Here is a 17,459-nt window from a genome sequence, read left to right as displayed (position 1 = left end):
ATGATCTGAAAAAATCCACTTAGACTGTGTGTTAGTATTGAACTTCGTTACGTGAACAATGACTTCCAGAGACCTCAACATAACGCCATCAAAGAAATTTAGAGAAAGGCAAGCACTTTTTAGTTTGCAGTTACTTAATTTTCAAATTGGATTTCATATTATTGTCTGAACAACTGAGCATTTTTTTACTGACCTGAACAGAATTAAAAAACAGAAGTTTTTTAATTCTGTTCAAGTCAGTAAAAAATGCTCAGTTGTTCAGACAATAATATGAAATACGTTCCAAACCAAACAGCCATGTGCTCCAAGCTATATGTAAAATAAATAAAACTTCCGCACTCTTATTTGTGCATTATCTTTAGATTTGGATTTTTTCCAGTGATAGATTCTCAAACTTCGGTTAGCATGTAAGGAAAAAACGGAACAAGGACCCTGCTTGGTAACAATATCTGGGGGCAATGAGGACACAATCGCCCTGAATTTAACTAATTAGTATTTAAATAAAGTTCATTCATCAAATCACATTCAGTTGTGCTGTTGGGTTAGCAGTTAATAATTTCTACCAATGAACAGTCTCACTTCAGTGCTGTGCGTGCGACGGAACTCGGAGACGACAACTAATCTGTGTTGCTGGAACTGCTGCTGTTGTTGAAGACGGTAGCATCTTGTGGGGCCATGACTAATTACAGGAACGGGCAATTGTAATTAATACAGCCTCTTCCGCCCGTCCACTGTTCTTCCTCCTGCTTCTAGTCATCTGGCCGGCGCGCGTACATGATGCCGCCGAAATGGTACTCTCTACTGCGAGAGCGTTAAAACACCACACTTCCGCACACTAAAAGCCCTGGAACCCGCCTCTCGCTCTCTCTGCGCGCACTGCGGAACAACTCCCAACTCAAAGATTTTACAACGCACAAGCACTGCAGTTGTCGTTGCTAGTCGATGCAAATAACAATTCCTTTGGCTTTTTCCCAGAGCTTATAAGTTTCACAGTAAAACACCGATAAATACAGTGAAACGTCAACTGACTTCTACCTAAATGTACACGTACAGTGAAGCAATGTCTTTACTTAATAAAAGAAAGCATTTAAATTACAAATATTTACATACAATTAAAAAAAGAATTATATACCGGTAGCAGGTGCCATGCATCCTGCATTTTCGATGTTACAGCTTCATGTATGTTTGATACCCAAAAATTCTGCACGTATGTCTGTGGTCATAAGTTGTATGTCCTTGCTGATAGTACTGTGATTCACAGCAGTTCAGATTTCTGAACTACACTCAATGAGCGTTATTAATTTATGATCCCTAAACAGTTTCGTTCGAATTTGCGATGGTACCTAGAGTTTACCACCACTGTAGGTGTTCTTCCAAACAACATTCTTTGCGAGCAAACCAGCTCCGTCTTAAACTGCGGTCATTTGTACTTTAGACACTTGGGCTATAACGGCTCTGTTTAAAAAGACTATTTCAGTGTAGTCATAGAGTGGGACTGTGCGCATCTGTGTTCGTACCCCTACAGCTAGTTCGCTGCAAATAATAATCTGTAGCTTTGATACTGCAGTTAAATAGTCTATGCATTGGCTAGAATTACAAGTTAATAAAATACAGAAAATAGAAAATAAAAATTAAATTAATTTAATAACAAGGGCTCTATTCCAAGGGCTGTAAATGATGTAGATTATAGAGAATTATATTGAGTAACGTTTACTGAAGAAAGGACATCTCAAATAAATGGGAAGTAGTCCTACGATATTCAGTTAAAATACATACAAAAAATACCTTTATCAAACGCAGCAAAGTTACGTTGAAAGCGTTACGAGAATGGTACCAAAATCCCCAAACCAAATAGTCATCAAAGATGCATAAAAACTAAGTCCATTTCGGAATCACAATACACGAAATATTCACCAACTCAAAACAGTTCAGAGTTCATTATGTTGATTTACAAATTAACGCATGTGTGATGACGAGTAGAAACTCATACCATGCTACCCTCAGTTCTCTAATACAAGTGGAAAAAGTCAAGAGTCCGACTCTGGAGCACATTCGGTCATCTTGAAATATAAAGTCCCTTAAAAAGTTAAAGTACTTGGCGCCCAGTCACCGACGAGAGTGTAACACCGACGCAACCGAATATCACACATTATCTACTCAGGTCTGCCTTCCACTAGGTCTCCATGTAAAATATTTTCAAAAGTTAACGTCTCATAGTGGCTGTTTACCACCCAGAATCTATCACCCACTCGATAAAATATCACTCGACACAACAGGCTGGCCTGCCTTCTTCCAGAACGAACGTCCCAGTGACCAAAATCGCTCCCTTGAGCTCTTCATTCGAGAAGTCCCTCTCTCCACTTTATTCCCATAGTGTTCCAGTACTATCAGCTTTTCCATTAGCTGAAGACCGTCTCCACCAAAAACACATCATTATTAATTTCTACAGACATGATCTGATTCAACTTGACCACTTCCCAGACTAAACTAATATATTACAACAATGTTTAAATAAATAAATATTATAAATATGTGGTCATACTCAGACCATTCACAATAATTACATACAAGGTTTCTTCATAAATAAATAAACTACTATTCTTCTGCAAGTCTGTTCATGTTTGCTGACAACAGATCGATGTTAAGTATTGCTGAAAAAGTTATTTTGTCCTTCTTGACTGAAGAGTCTTTTGGTTCTCTTTTAAACTGTGGTGTCTGCTAACACATGCGACAGACCACTTTTAAATTAGCACAGTGTTTCAGTAGCATTTGCAGTCAACATTTAAATAAAATTACTATCAAAATGGGAAACAAGTAACTACACAAGTGTGTCAAGATATGAGGTATTCATGCTATATTCATTTGATCTCTAAATGTGGAGAATACGATGTTTTGACAAACATTTGTGTAACAAAGAACATACAAAAGACGTCCTAAGTCAATAAAACAACACATGCAGATGAGTGGCTTTCACGGATGACAGCTGTCATGCAATGCTATGAAATGAGATATTGTTTGTTGCAATCGTATGAAGCGTTTAAAAGTAGATAATTCAGTGGTTCACTGTGGAAACGTTTATTCACTGTTAAATATTAACTTCTGTAATTTTAATGAGATTGAAAATATTGTTATTTCACTGCATGGACCTCATTTTTCTGAGATCAAAGATGTATTCAGGTTTGCTTTAATAGGATCTTGAAGGGCTATAAGAAGTTGTCTTTCAGCTTGTCTGATAATCAACCATTTCTTGTGCATCTCCTGCACAAAGGCCATGTAGGCAACAGCCATCCAAAATTACCAGCTTGTGATTTACCCATTTCCGGCGGCGCTGCTTGTCTTTGTACTTGGACTTGCCCGTACCAGTCACCTAACCACACCTGCCGTGGCGCCCCCTGAGCCCTGAACCCACTAGCGTTCAGCCGTACAATTTCACTGTCCTTCATACTACTTCCCGGTGGCCAAATCGCTCGTCTACATATGAGTAACGTTCCGAATTACTCCGTGAGCAAACTTAGTTGCTGAGGCCTTCTGCTGAGAATTCATCTTGTTCTTTGTAAATAATCTATTGTTTGTGCTATTGTATAAGAATTATCGAGTATGTACATTGGTAGTTTGTTAGAGACTTTGATTAGCTTGTTGTGGGAGCTGTCTGGTTATGGTACCAGTAGCAGACCGATTCATAATTGTGTGTTATGATCTTCTTTCAGTTAAGAATGTTTTCCACCTTATGTTTTAATGCTTAAGTTGTCCCAGATATTATTGCTGATTTGCTTTGTAAACTGCTAACGTTATTGCCCAGTTATGTCTTCAGTCCAGAGACTGGTTTGATGCACCTCTCAATGTTACTCTATCCTGTGCAAGCTTCTTCATCTCCCAGTACCTACTGCAACCTACATCCTTCTGAATCTGTTTAGTGTATTCATCTCTTCGTCTCCCTCTACGATTCTTACCCTCCACGCTGCCCTACAATACTAAATTGGTGATTCCTTGATGCCTCAGAATATATCCTACCAACCGATCTCTTCTTCTAGTCAAATTGTGCCACAAATTTCTCTTCTCCCCAATTCTATTCAATACCTCCTCATTAGTTATGTGATCTGCCCATCTAATCTTCAGCATTCTTCTGTAGCACCACATTTCGAAAGTGTTTCGAAAGTGTTTCACATCCATACGTGGCTACACTCCATATAAATACTTTCAGAATCAACTTCCTGACAGTTAAATCTATACTCGATGTTAACAAAATATCTCTTATTCAGAAACGCTTTCCTTGCCATTGCCAGTCTACATTTTAAATCCTCTCTACTTCGGCCATCGTGAGTTATTTTGCTCCCCAAATAGCAAAACTTATTTACTGCTGTAAGTGTCTCATTTCCTAATCTAATTCCCGCAGCATCACCCGATGTAATTCGACTACATTCCATTATCCTCGTTTTGCTTTTGTTGACGTTCATCTTATATCCTCCTTTCAAGACACTGTCCATTCCATTCAGCTGCTCTTCCAGGTCCTTTGCTGTCTCTGACAGAATCACAATTTCATCGGCAAACCTCAAAGTCTTCTCCATGGATTTTAATTCCTACTCCGTTTTTCTTTTGTTTCCTTCAGAGCTTGCTCAATATACACATTGAATAACATCGGGGATAGGCTGCAAACCTGTCTCACTGCTTCCCTTTCATGCCCCTCGACTCTTATAACTGCCATCTGCTTTCTGTACAAATTGTAATTAGCCTTTCCCTCCCAGTATGTTACCCCTGCCACCTTCAGAATATGAGAGAGGGTATTCCAATCAACACTGTCAAAAGCTTTCTCTAAGTCTACAAATGCCAGAAACGTACGCTTGCCTTTCCTTAATCTATTCTCTAAGATTAGTCGTATGGTCGGTATTGCCTCACGTGTTCCAACATTTCTACGGAAACAAAGAATATACCTTTCCTGAATTGTTATTAGCTTTGAGATACTGATGTTCACGTAGGCTCCAGAACCTGAAAATATCATTCAGCACCATCTTAGCAACACAATCCTGTTTTCGTAATGTGTACACCAATTGGAGGGGTACTTCACGACCACAACAAAAAATTTTCTTAAAAATACAAACTTCGTTAAATGTAATTTTTAAATGTAATTTTTAAATCTATACAGTTGTGTCACATTCACTACGAAGACTTAAATCACCGCTAAAGATGTAACGAACAATTTAAAACAACTACGGAAACTAGTATCAGAAATGATTATAAAAAAACAATAAATACATTTTCACAACTTTAAAGTATGAAGTAGGATTAAAATATTTTCAAAAGGCATAAAGTTGCCCCCATCCCCTCCCCTCCTCACCCTTTGGTAGTGTGAGCGTTAAAGGCCAGATGAATATCACGCTGCAGTATGTAACACGTGAAAGGATATTTTTCACCTACACGTGGTCTGTAGAGCGCCTCACCCCTCTCTCCCGAGTTTCCACAGCCGCCGTGACACAGTTTCCCCCGTGTGGGGACGCCGCTGCAGGGGTTCTGCGTCCCTGACCCGGTGCCTCCCCCACTGGGGCGGGCTGTGTTGTGCTGTGTGGTAGCCCCGCCGCTACGTATATTACCGTGTGTCGCTGCTGCTGCTACTGTTGTTGCTGCTGCTGCTGCCGGATCTGGGTCACGGCGGACACACCCGCTGCGCGGACCGGCGACCGACCGGCCGGCCGGTAAACGGCGTATCGAAAAAATAAGCCCTCCCCAGTTACGGGCGCTGTTCCGCTTACTGCCGGCTCTAACTGCGGAAGCGTCCGCACTGCGTTTCCAATAACAGCCTGCGCAGTTCGCTCCGCGCTGGGAATTCTGCAGCCGGCCTCTCTACATGCCGAGAGAGCGCCAGTTGTTCTGTCCGAGGTAATAAGTGACCAGTAGGAGAGCAGCGCGGGCTAGACAGTGACAATTTGCCAGAACAACCACGCATGTAATAAACTATAGCGTGTGCACCCGGAATTAAAAGCACACGCGTCCATAGCCACCGTGTTCTTCTTACTTTTCTGACTTCTAAGTCGTCTTTGGGTTATCTCTTCTACTACAGCACATCTGTAAGTGTTCTTGCAAAGCAGCTTTTTGTGGAGTTGTATTGAAAAACAATCATATAGTATGGTTTTACTTTGGTGTGGAGCCACGGACATATAAAACTGTTTGAAAGATATAATCGCCATTTGACTATACAACGGGTTTCACTCCACAACCTAGATTTCGGCCTTAAGCCATTTTCAAGTGTTACAAATATCAAAAATCTTTAGAATTGAGTAGAACACAAGTCATCGTCAAAATATGTATCTTCCAGTAAACGATTTATATAACCGAAGATATGTATTTTAGCGATGACTTGCGTTCTACTCAATTTTAATGATTTTTGATACTTGTAACACTTGAGAATGGCCTAAGGCCGAAATCTAGATTGTAAAACGGAACCTGTTGTATAATCAAATGTCGATTATATCTTTCAAAAACATCATATATTAATTTGCACAGTGCTGTATGAAACGCATTTGGCTGTCAAGACGACAGTGTTTGAAGAGTTCAACGACTACCATAGTCTAAGGCGCTGCAATCATGGACTGTGCCGCTCGTCCCGGCGGAGGTTCGAGTCCTCCCTCGGGCATGTATGTGTGTGTTTGTCATTAGGATAATTTAGGTTAACTAGTGTGTAAGCTTGGGGACTGATGACCTTAGCAGTTAAGTCCCATAACATTTCACACACATCTGAACATTTTTGACTACAGTAGTAGGCTACAGTATTGTTGAAAGATCTCTCACAAAACCCAAAGAAATTGTATCATATACAGGACAATCTTATAAAACTTGCGCAGTAAATATTTCGAAAATGGAAGGCGCCATTGATATGCTGATTTCACAAACTGGAATGGTAGTCAAGGGGCCCGTCTTTGCGGCCCTCATACTGTTATCAGTTTCAGATGTCTATTTATTTATAAAAGGTACAAATTTTTTAATGGAAAGATGCATATTGACAGTAACACAATCAAAGTAGACTAAATCAGAATGTCACTGGTGTTTTTTGCAGGAGTCTAGTGATATAGCTCCATATGCAATGTAAGATAATCCTCCAAACTAGCGCGTTCAGTTAACGATTTAACAATTGAAAATTTTAGGGAAAGCGTGTGACAGTTACACTGGGCTGAGGTCTACAGGGAACCTGAGGCTAATTTAAAATGAAACATATTTCATGATACCTTTGTGAGAATATTTGAAAACAATTTCCATGAGAAAACAGTGAAATATTATTGTAAGAAATCATCTAAAAAGCCATGGCTTACTAAAGTGATAAAAATATCTTGTAACCAGAAAAGGGAACTGTATCTTATAGCTAGGAGGAGTAAAATTCCTGTAACAGCGAAACATTATAAAAATTACTGCACTGTTTTAAGAAGAGTTATTAAAACGTCTTAGAAGTATGCTCATAATGTCTGAATTAGCACATCTGATAATAAAATTAAAACAATTCGTAATATTGTTAAAAGGGAAACAGAGCAACTGAGAGCACAGGAAGACTGTACTTCTATCCCCACTCAGTAAAAAGTTTGTTAACAAGAAGTAAGTGTTCTAGAGGAAACGGAATACAGCTATTGATTAGAAAATGCAAGGCTGTGTACGGAAGAGGAAATACCTACGCAATTTGATAAAATTGAAATTCAACCCACCTCTCCTACGTAAATTAGGACAATAATAAATTCACTCAAAAGTAAAAGCTCACATAGAGTTGATGGCATTTCCAACAGAGTACTAAAAGCTTGTCCGCAACAGATAAGTAGGATTCTCAGCCACATATGTAAGAGCTCACTAATACAGGGCATTTTTCCAGATAGACCGAAATACGCTATTGCTGAATCATTGCATAAAAAAGACTACCGTCGAGTCTCACTTCTGACAGCTTTATCAAAAATTCTTGAAAAAGTAATTTATTCAAGAGTACCATCACCTATTTGTAAAAATGAGGTACTAACAAAATGTCAATTTGGTTTCCAGAAAGCCTTTTCAACAGAAAAAGCTATATATGCTTTCACCGATCAAATATTAAATGCACTGAATAACTGATCATAGCTCATTGCGATCTCTCAAAGGCTTTTGACTGTGTGAATCACGAAATTCTTATAGATAAACTTAAGTATTCTGATATGAGTGGGACAGTGCGCAAATGGTTTAATTCATATTCAACTGGAAGAATGCAGAAGGCTGAAATGAACAGTATAGATAGCATGTAAAAATCGGCAGACTCTTCTAACTAGGGAGCTGTTAAGAATTGTGACCCACAGGATTCAGTCTTGGGTCCATTATTGTTCTTAACATATATTAATGACTTGCCACTCTATATTCGTGAAGATGCAATGGCAGTTATTTTTGCTGATGATACAAGTACAGTAAAACTACCAAACAAACAAAAATCAGTTGAGGAAATTGTAAATCATGGCTTTCAGAAAATTATTAAGTGGTTCTCTGCAAATGGACTCTCACTAAATTATGAGAAAACACAGTATATACAGTTATGTACAGTAAATGGCATAACACCATTGATAAATATAGACTACGAACGGAGTTCGTTGCTAAGACAGAACATTCAAAATTTCTGGGTGTGTGCACTGATGAGAAATTGAATTGGAAGGAACATATTGATGATCTGCTGAAACAGTTAAGTTCAGCTACTTATGCTATTAGGGTTATTAAAAATTTTGGTGACAAACATATCAGTAAATTAGCCTACTATGCCTGTTTTCATTCACTGCTTTCATTTGGCATCATATTTTGGGGTAATTCATCATTAAGGGAAAAGTATTCCTTGCACAAAAGCGTGTAATCAGAATAACAGCCGAGCCCACCAAAGATCTCCTTCCAGACATTTATTTAGGGAACTCGGGATTTTCACAGTGTCTTCGCAGTACATACATTCAGTTATGAAATTAGTTATTAATAACCCATCCCAATTCGAAAATAACAAGAAGTACATAGCTACAACACAAGAAGAAAAGATGATCTTCACTATTCTGCGCTACATCTGACTTTGGCACAGAAAGAGGTGAATTATGCTGCTACGAAAATCTTTAGTCATTTGCCAAATAGCATTACAAATCTGACAGGTAGCCAGCCAACATCTAAAAACCAACAAAATGAATTTCTGAATGAAAAGTCCTTTTACTCGAGGTAGATGAATTTTTAGATATGAAGTAGGAACTGTAAAAAAATTAATTATTTTCTGTAAAAAAAAAACTTATGTTGAAGTGACACATTACACATCATTACGAAATGCATTCATGATATATGGAACAAATATTAATGTGTATATTTGGTATTCTATGAGATATCGTAGTTCGAATATCGTCAACACTGACACTTGTTTGTTCCACTGTGTAGCGCAAACGAATGTGAATTTTACATGGGTGCTACGTTCAGCCATACACAGATGTTAGTACATCTCCAGAGGTGTCGTATCGTTACATGGGGCGTTACCGAGGACAAACGGAAGACAAACAGTACCTCCATGGGTCTGCCACACAAAGAACCAATACAGCCTCAAAGCCTGTACTCACAATGAACACCACCAGCTGCCACACAAGATTGCGGTCTGTCAGGCAACGATTGCTGCAAGCATTCGAGCATTTAATTGGAAATTACAGTGCAGGCAGCAGTAATAGTCCATTTCAAATCATCTGTAATTGTTTGAAGAGGTTGAGGTATATTTGGTTATCTTTCGGCATACACGGTACGTGAACGAATGGCATACTTCCTACATTCACCATAAACCATGAGCATTTCCGCTTTTTTCACATTGGGAAATACCACCTTACAAGCACATCCTGCTACGTTCACTATCACGCAGTAAGTGAGAGGACATCGCAGAGCAGTCAAAGTCTACACACAATAAATTGTAAATAAACGTAACGTCATCGCCTATCATTTACGCAATAGATAGGAACAAACAAACTGTTGTCCGTGTTTACATTGTTCACAATACGATAGCTCGTAAACTGCCTGCAATACCTTCCTGCAAGAAACACCATTGGCATTCTCATTTACGTTACTTTTAGGATTTTACTGTCAATAGGCATTTCCCCGTTTAAAATATGCAACTATTGTAAAAAAAAGTTGCACTTTCGTCAACGTCGCAAAATCTGTGTATTGGCTGCAAATACTTGCCCTTGCCTACAATTTTGTTCTGTGAAAACCGCGTATAGACAGTGTCTTCCATGTCCGAAACATTTGCTGCACAAATGTTAGATGATTCACCCTATATAAAGGCTGTCAGAGGTACCAAAGTTAGTGACCAGCCACAGACAGGAACAGGAACTAAAATTGAGGGTAGCAATGCAAAACCAGAAATTCTGTTTTCAAATGTTCCTTTACAAACATAAGAAAATTGGCTCTATGCAATTCTCGCTATCACAGATATTAATGTCAGCACTATTGAGGAACTGAGGCACCGGCTAAAATTGAACAAAGGTACAAAGCCCGATGGAATCCCCATCATATGCTACTTAGAATTTGCAGTTACGTTGGGATTCTTCTTAACCATAATATGTCACAGATCCTTCGAACAAAAACAGTAGAAAGCACAGGGCAGACAGAAATGTAAGAACTATAGCATAAGCGAGCCACAGCACAGTTACTCAATATCCTTCACATAATTTTGTTGCAGACTCTTGAAATTTATTCTCGGCTCAACCTTCATGCGGTATTTCAAACAAAATAACCTCCTCCATACCAGCCAGCAAGAGCTCCATCTCTCTCACGAACCTGATTTTGATTTCCAAAAAGCATTTAAATCAATACATATCCACACTCGTTATCAAAAATCGTATGGGGTATCAAGCGAAATTTGTGATGGACTGACGATTTTTAGGTATGGAAGCCCCAGGAAGTTATCTTGGGTGAAGAGTCGTCGCCAGATGTAGAAATAACTTCAGGTGTACACCTGGTTCAAAAAATGGTTCAAATAGCTCTGAGCACTATGGGACTCAACTGCTGAGGTCATAAGTCCCCTAGAACTTAGAACTACTTAAACGTAACTAACCTAAGGACATCACACACATCCATGCCCGAGGCAGGATTCGAACCTGCGACCGTAGCGGTCGCGCGGTTCCGGACTGTAGCGCCTAGAACCGCTTGGCCACTTCGGCCATGTGCACCTGGGAAGTGTGCTGGGACCCTTACTAATCATGTTGGATGTTACATGTATGTACTTACATTTTATGTCTTTAACATATATAAAGATATAAAATGTAAGTACATATTCTGTAATTATACACCAATGAATTTATACTCGTTGCTTAAGGCATTTAACGTCATTTTAAATTTTATGTGGTCTAACTGTACGCAATTTTTGCACACAGTTATACTTAAATATACAATAAAACAGCCAAATGGCTGTGTGTTCCTTTAAAAAATATTGTATGAATGTGGCTCACCAACGTCAAAAACTGTTTGACTTTCAGGTGGGTTTCTACACTAATAACAACTTTCGCAACATCCTTGGACATAGTACAAATAAAATGAACCCAGTGAGTAGATCCAGTATGTACAAGATTAAATATGTGTGATATATGCAATAAGTACTACAGTGGACAAACTGGGCGTTCTTTTCACAACAGGCTTAAAGAACACATCAGAAAAACAGAGAAATGCACTTCTACTTCCAGTAAGTATCTGAAACAGACTAATTACCAAGTGAAAGGGAATGATGTGGCACTGCAAAATTATGCATACACTACCCAAAAGCAATGAAATGAATGTTTTAAAGGAAATCGAGATATACAACTGTGTGATTAACTCTCCAAACGACCAATTGAATGAACAACTAGAATTTTGCATTAAAAAGTTCTTAGATAATTTCAGGTTTTTATCATTTGAGTAAAGATGTAAGCAAACTGACGACTGTTCTTCATGAGTGTACTTGAGCTACACATATGATGTTAGTATCAGTGTAGCTTACTGCCTGTCACTGATGTATCTGTAGGCCAGTACAAAATTTCTCCATACCATAATTTTTTTATGACAGTGGCCCAAGTGTATAAAGTTTTACAGTGTACATACCGCTTTCCTCTTTTACGTAATATTCTACAGTGTTTTAGAGTTTGTAGCTACATTGGTTCTACGGTAACATGTAATTTGATTGGTATGTATAAGTCTGGATATCATTCTATGTAGTTTAGTATATAATACAGTTAACCACTGTGCCCATTGTCTTCTCCCTCCTTCCTCTGTAAGGCCCTCTCTTCCATATGTATGTACCCAATAACCTTTTCCAATCATTTGGCTAAAAAGGCTCTCATATTGTAGTTTAAGGTACATACCATCCAAACGGTAGCACCACTGAACTTATGCCTACATGCTAGAGTATAGGAGGGCCATATAGGTACAGTTAATACTAACCTATCTCCATAATGCTGGCATGTGCCCTTTGGGACATTTTAAGAGTGTTATTAATTTTCTCATGAGTTCAGAATAGTTTAATTATTTCTGATGATTTTAATGCCTCTCTCATATACTTGCTGCAAAAAGACGATGTTTCTAGTGAAATTTAAGAATTTAAAATATTTACACAATAAATTATTTGTGCTTTAGGTATCATCAAGACCACATCAGTATTACATTTTCCTTTAATATGATACTTAAATCAGTATGATATTTTAGGAGTGTCTATAACCACCATTTCTATATAAGAGACCACAGTGTACTGGGTTTACAGTAATATATAACTTAACAAATATGTGTAATTGCAGATGTCTCTGTGTACAGTTAAGTACATTATACAGTTAACCATTGTGATCCCTTCCCCTTGCCTCCCTCCCCCTACTCTAAGGTTAGTACATCCATAATGCATTGCCTAAAGGACTTGTTAATATTTTTATTAATTTTTCATTAATCCACTAATAATTTTGACAGCTTTCTTATTTAGCATTTGTAAAATGAATTTCTTTACATGTAATTCCAAGAACTTAGAATGTTTATGGAACAAATGAGGTATGCCTCAGAGCTCTACATGTTAACATTATTAAGACCTCATCAATGGAAAATGGGATAATAATGGTTATTTATGCAATACTACAATATATGATCAAGGGCACAGTGTATCAACCAACATGTTATCTTGTTTATTGAACAAACTGTGTGTGCTTCAGATCTCCTCTTGATGGAAATATTAAGATCACATCAATATGAAATTTAATGGGTATTTATATAATACTACAATGTATGCTCAGGTACATAGGATAATGGACCAATGTACGATACACCCACTACCATTTCTGCCTTCCCCTCCAATTGCAGTTACCCCTCCCCCTCTCCAAATCCCAATATTCTTGCTTGGACAGCTGTCAGGACCGTATCACCTGATAGTCAGGACCATTTGCCTGATGGTAACACTGCTGAACTGTGACCATCTTTAGCCGAGCCAAATAGCGTAAGTTAGTCTTAACATACTACTTTCACCACGTATGTCTTTTCTGACTTCTCAACAATTTATGGTAATTTTAGAATCACCTTGAAAATGCGTATTGAACGTATTATATTTGGTTCAAATCTTCATATACTTTAAGTAATAAGGCTATATTAATATGTGATTAATAATATTCACGTAAAATCGTGTCCGCAGCTCATAGTCTCGCGATAGCGTTCTCGCTTCCCAAGCGCGAGGTCCCAGGTTCGATTCCCGGCAGGGTAAGGGATTTTCACTTGTCTCGAGTAGACTGGGTGTTGTTGTGTCGCCTTCATCATTATCATTCATCTCCATTACGATCGGAGGAAGGCAACGGCAAACCACCTACATTAGGACATTGCCTAGTATGGCGGTGTGGGCCCCCCGCATCTTTCCCCTATGCTCTGTCAAGAAGCATGAACTTCATTTCAATTTTCCATGTAAAATCGTAGCATATGGTATAGGTATGTAGTTTGACATACTGATGCACCATCTTGGAAATGTATATAGAACCTATTATGATTCAGGTCTTCATATGCTATAAGTGGTGGGAGTACATCAATACGAATTTAGTGGACGTTAATATTTTAGTAAATGGGCAGGCACCTACTATAGTTAAGTACCACACTCTGCCTATCCCCCCACCAACCACCACAACACCTCCTCCTATGAAAACTCTCAAATCTCTTCCGTCGTTGAGCCATCCCAACAACTCCCACCTGCAGTCAACTGTCCTCTACTTTCCTCTTGACAACCCTGACACTCTGTCACTTGCCCCTCCCATTGCCACCCACTCCCCCCTTCGTTCTCCCGCTACCTGAGTTCCGTTTACGAATGTTTACAGAATGTCCTTGAGCAGTTCAGGCTTAGGATTTTTCAGTTTCTGAGTTGGCAGTCCTGCCACTGCACCTGGGTCGTGTAAGTTGTTGCACAGATGTGATGGCTTTTATGTAACTCTCCACGAGTCAGCGAATTACGTTTTTGTAATCGTGGGATCAGTGTGAGCTCAAAATTTTGTTGCGCGTCCAAAACGATTATGTTTACACACTGAGTATGGATTATTGCAATGTATACATGTCAGAGTCTGTTATGAACTTCTATTACAAAGACATGTTAAGCATTTAGCTAAATAAATATCCATCTTACCTTTCCTGGTAATAACACTGGTAAAGCAAAGAGGTTCACTCAGTAGTGCCGCCTTTGTACGATCTCTGCCATTACTTTGACATATTTTGACGTCAGCTGATGAACAGAAGTGACAAAGGCAGGTTACAGGAATATATTAGCTGTTAAACATGCCGTACGGTGTGCTAATGGTTTTTCACTGTGCACATTGTCAGCCATATTATGTATTTTCCATGCATACTCGTATCCTGTAATATGACAGTTGGTCTGTTAAAATTAGAAACACGTGTTTTCGATGATGACATGCCACAGACAGGTCAGACATATTCTAACGTGTAAGTAATGTTTTCAAATAAGCAATAATCGCTTGTTTCTAAGCATTGCACTGTATGATAGATACGACTGATTAATTTTCAGTTCAACATGCACTTGAAAATGGCTATAAAGCTGAACCCATGAATGGCTAGAAAAAGAACATTTAATAGTCAAATGGCGGAAACCTCTTTAAAAAATTACTACAGGCCTCTAAATACCCCTCGGGTTGGGTCACAAGCAGAATATTACTCTAATTACAGAATACTGAAACACAATTTTGGGAGAGTGGGGCTAATGGGAGTTACAGACTGGGACCCAGTGTTATTCTCCTTTCGACCAACGCTTCCCTTTTGAATGTCCTCAACTCTTATAACTTCAGTCTGATTTCTGTTCAAGTGGTAGATAATCTCTTTGCTTCCTATATTTCACCCCTGACATATTCAGATTTCTAAAAATGCATCATTATGATCTCCCTCATCATCTGGGATAAACACATTCACTTGATAGTGACTGATTAGGCGCAGAATAGTTCTTTCCCGCGTCATGATTATTCACTCATAGAGGCGTTGACGAGATGATTTCTGTACCTCATGATAGTTTCTGACTGAAACTAGTAGCTCTGTGATCAATATGAAATTTTTGTTCACACTTCTCTTCCTGGATACCCACCAACTCGAGCTTGCGAGCGTCACGTGCTCTTTTCCGACCAGAGTGTGCGTGCAGAAGTGCGAGGGCAGACACCACTCCGAAATTTTCTATGACGGTGCAAGACAAAGGAAGAGAGTCTACAGCTTAGAGTGCAAGAGACAGATCGACTTTGGGCCGAACGGGAGGCCGTGGGAGTGGGGCGGTGTTGGAGCTAGCCCTGAAGTTGCCGTGGCCGAATTATGGTGGAGACGCTAGTCAGTGGTTTGGTGTGGTGGCAGCCAACCAAGTCAGGATTTGGCACTGGGCCTGGGTGGCATGTCGGCTGTGGCTGCCCTCACATTCGTTGTGGCTGACCAATGGGTGGTTGTAGTTGTCAGCTGATGACAGCAAAGGTAAGTCGCTTGATGGAGACAAACAGCAACAGAATGGAGAAGTGAATGATGTGATACAGCAGCAGACTGCAACGGTCACCATGGGGTGTGGCTAGTTATATGCAGACATCGTCAAGCTGGGTAATAGTGAGTGCCTTCTTGTCGATGTGAAGACAGCAGCTCAGAGCAAGTGCGTAGGAGTGGTGGAGAAATTGGTTATGCAAGACACTACAGTGTACAAAGTGGTATGTGCTTTGGTGAGCTATAACAGATAGCGGCGGGCACTGTGTATATTTGTCTGATTAGTTTACAGCAGTCTAGCGGCTGCACCCAGATAAATAAAATCTGCTTCCATCTGTTTCAATTGTATTAAGTACAGCGAGGAGTGAAGAATACTGCATGAAAATAACATGGAGTAAGAGAGTGCAATATTCAGATGTGAAATTATATACCTGCTCGGAGTGTGTTTCAGTTATTGTGCGCAAGTGATAAGTTTCTGTGTATTATACTGCTTTTCTTATGATCCAAGTAGTAGCAAATTGGGTGTAGTTGTGCTGTCAGTTGGAACTCGTCTGGCAGGAGGTGAAGGTTGGTAGTAGTAGACTGTAGATTGAAGATATCACAGTGAGTCAGTACTTTGTCTTAGTGATTCAATGTGCCCACTTGTAAAGTTAATCATGGACTTACACAAGTTAAAATTTTTATTTGGAGCCAAAGTAAGATTATCCATCTAAATTATATTTGATAATGTGTTTTAGAATAATGTCTGTGAATGTTGTTGGCCTTTGGAGTTTATAATTATCATATTTCTGTCTTTTCGAAATATAGTATTATTTATGATATCGCAGTTTTCAGAATTTATTATGTTATTAAACGCCAATATTTCAGTTTTCTTATGCACTCACATCTCATACTCTATTGGTTATAAATGAATGTATTTAGTAGAGGCTCTCACTTGCTCAACCCTAGCAAAACTGCACTCCACTCAAAACCTGCGTCACAGAGTAGTAGATACGGATTCACCTTAGGAAGTATCGATAATTTCAAGGTGACTTCTCTAAATATAAGAACGGATGTGTGGGTGACGACTTACTGTGCCAGTGACATGGGAAACCTTGAATGCGAAGTAAGGCTCACTTGAAAGTGTTGTGTTAACTATTATGACAGGAAAAGCATTAGCTAGTACTGACTCACCATGTGCAACAGGAGGGCGACATGAATGAGCGCCCGGGAGGTGCAGAGATCAACTTTCTATGGGATACATTTATTACAATTCCAGAAATGTTCAAAGCAAACCATTACCTTGCACCGTGAACCCGAAACGAAAAATGGCGCGCCAAGTGGTCACAAAGTTTTCACTATGAAGAACGAAGGCGAACTCCTTGGGAGTTACAAACCGCGAGGACGTTCAGCTAGGTGTCCACCCCAAAACAAGGCATATTCAATCGTAGTGGCGTAATGGGGTGATGAGAACTGACAGAATGTGATGGAATGAAATTGAATGAGAAGCAGTCTGTCATGGAGCTTATCGTGAAACTGACTGTCCTTCAAGG

The sequence above is a fragment of the Schistocerca piceifrons genome, chromosome 2, assembly GCF_021461385.2.
Source record: "Schistocerca piceifrons isolate TAMUIC-IGC-003096 chromosome 2, iqSchPice1.1, whole genome shotgun sequence".
Classification (NCBI taxonomy): Eukaryota; Metazoa; Arthropoda; class Insecta; order Orthoptera; family Acrididae; genus Schistocerca; species Schistocerca piceifrons.
Note: the sequence above shows the minus strand (reverse complement) of the source record.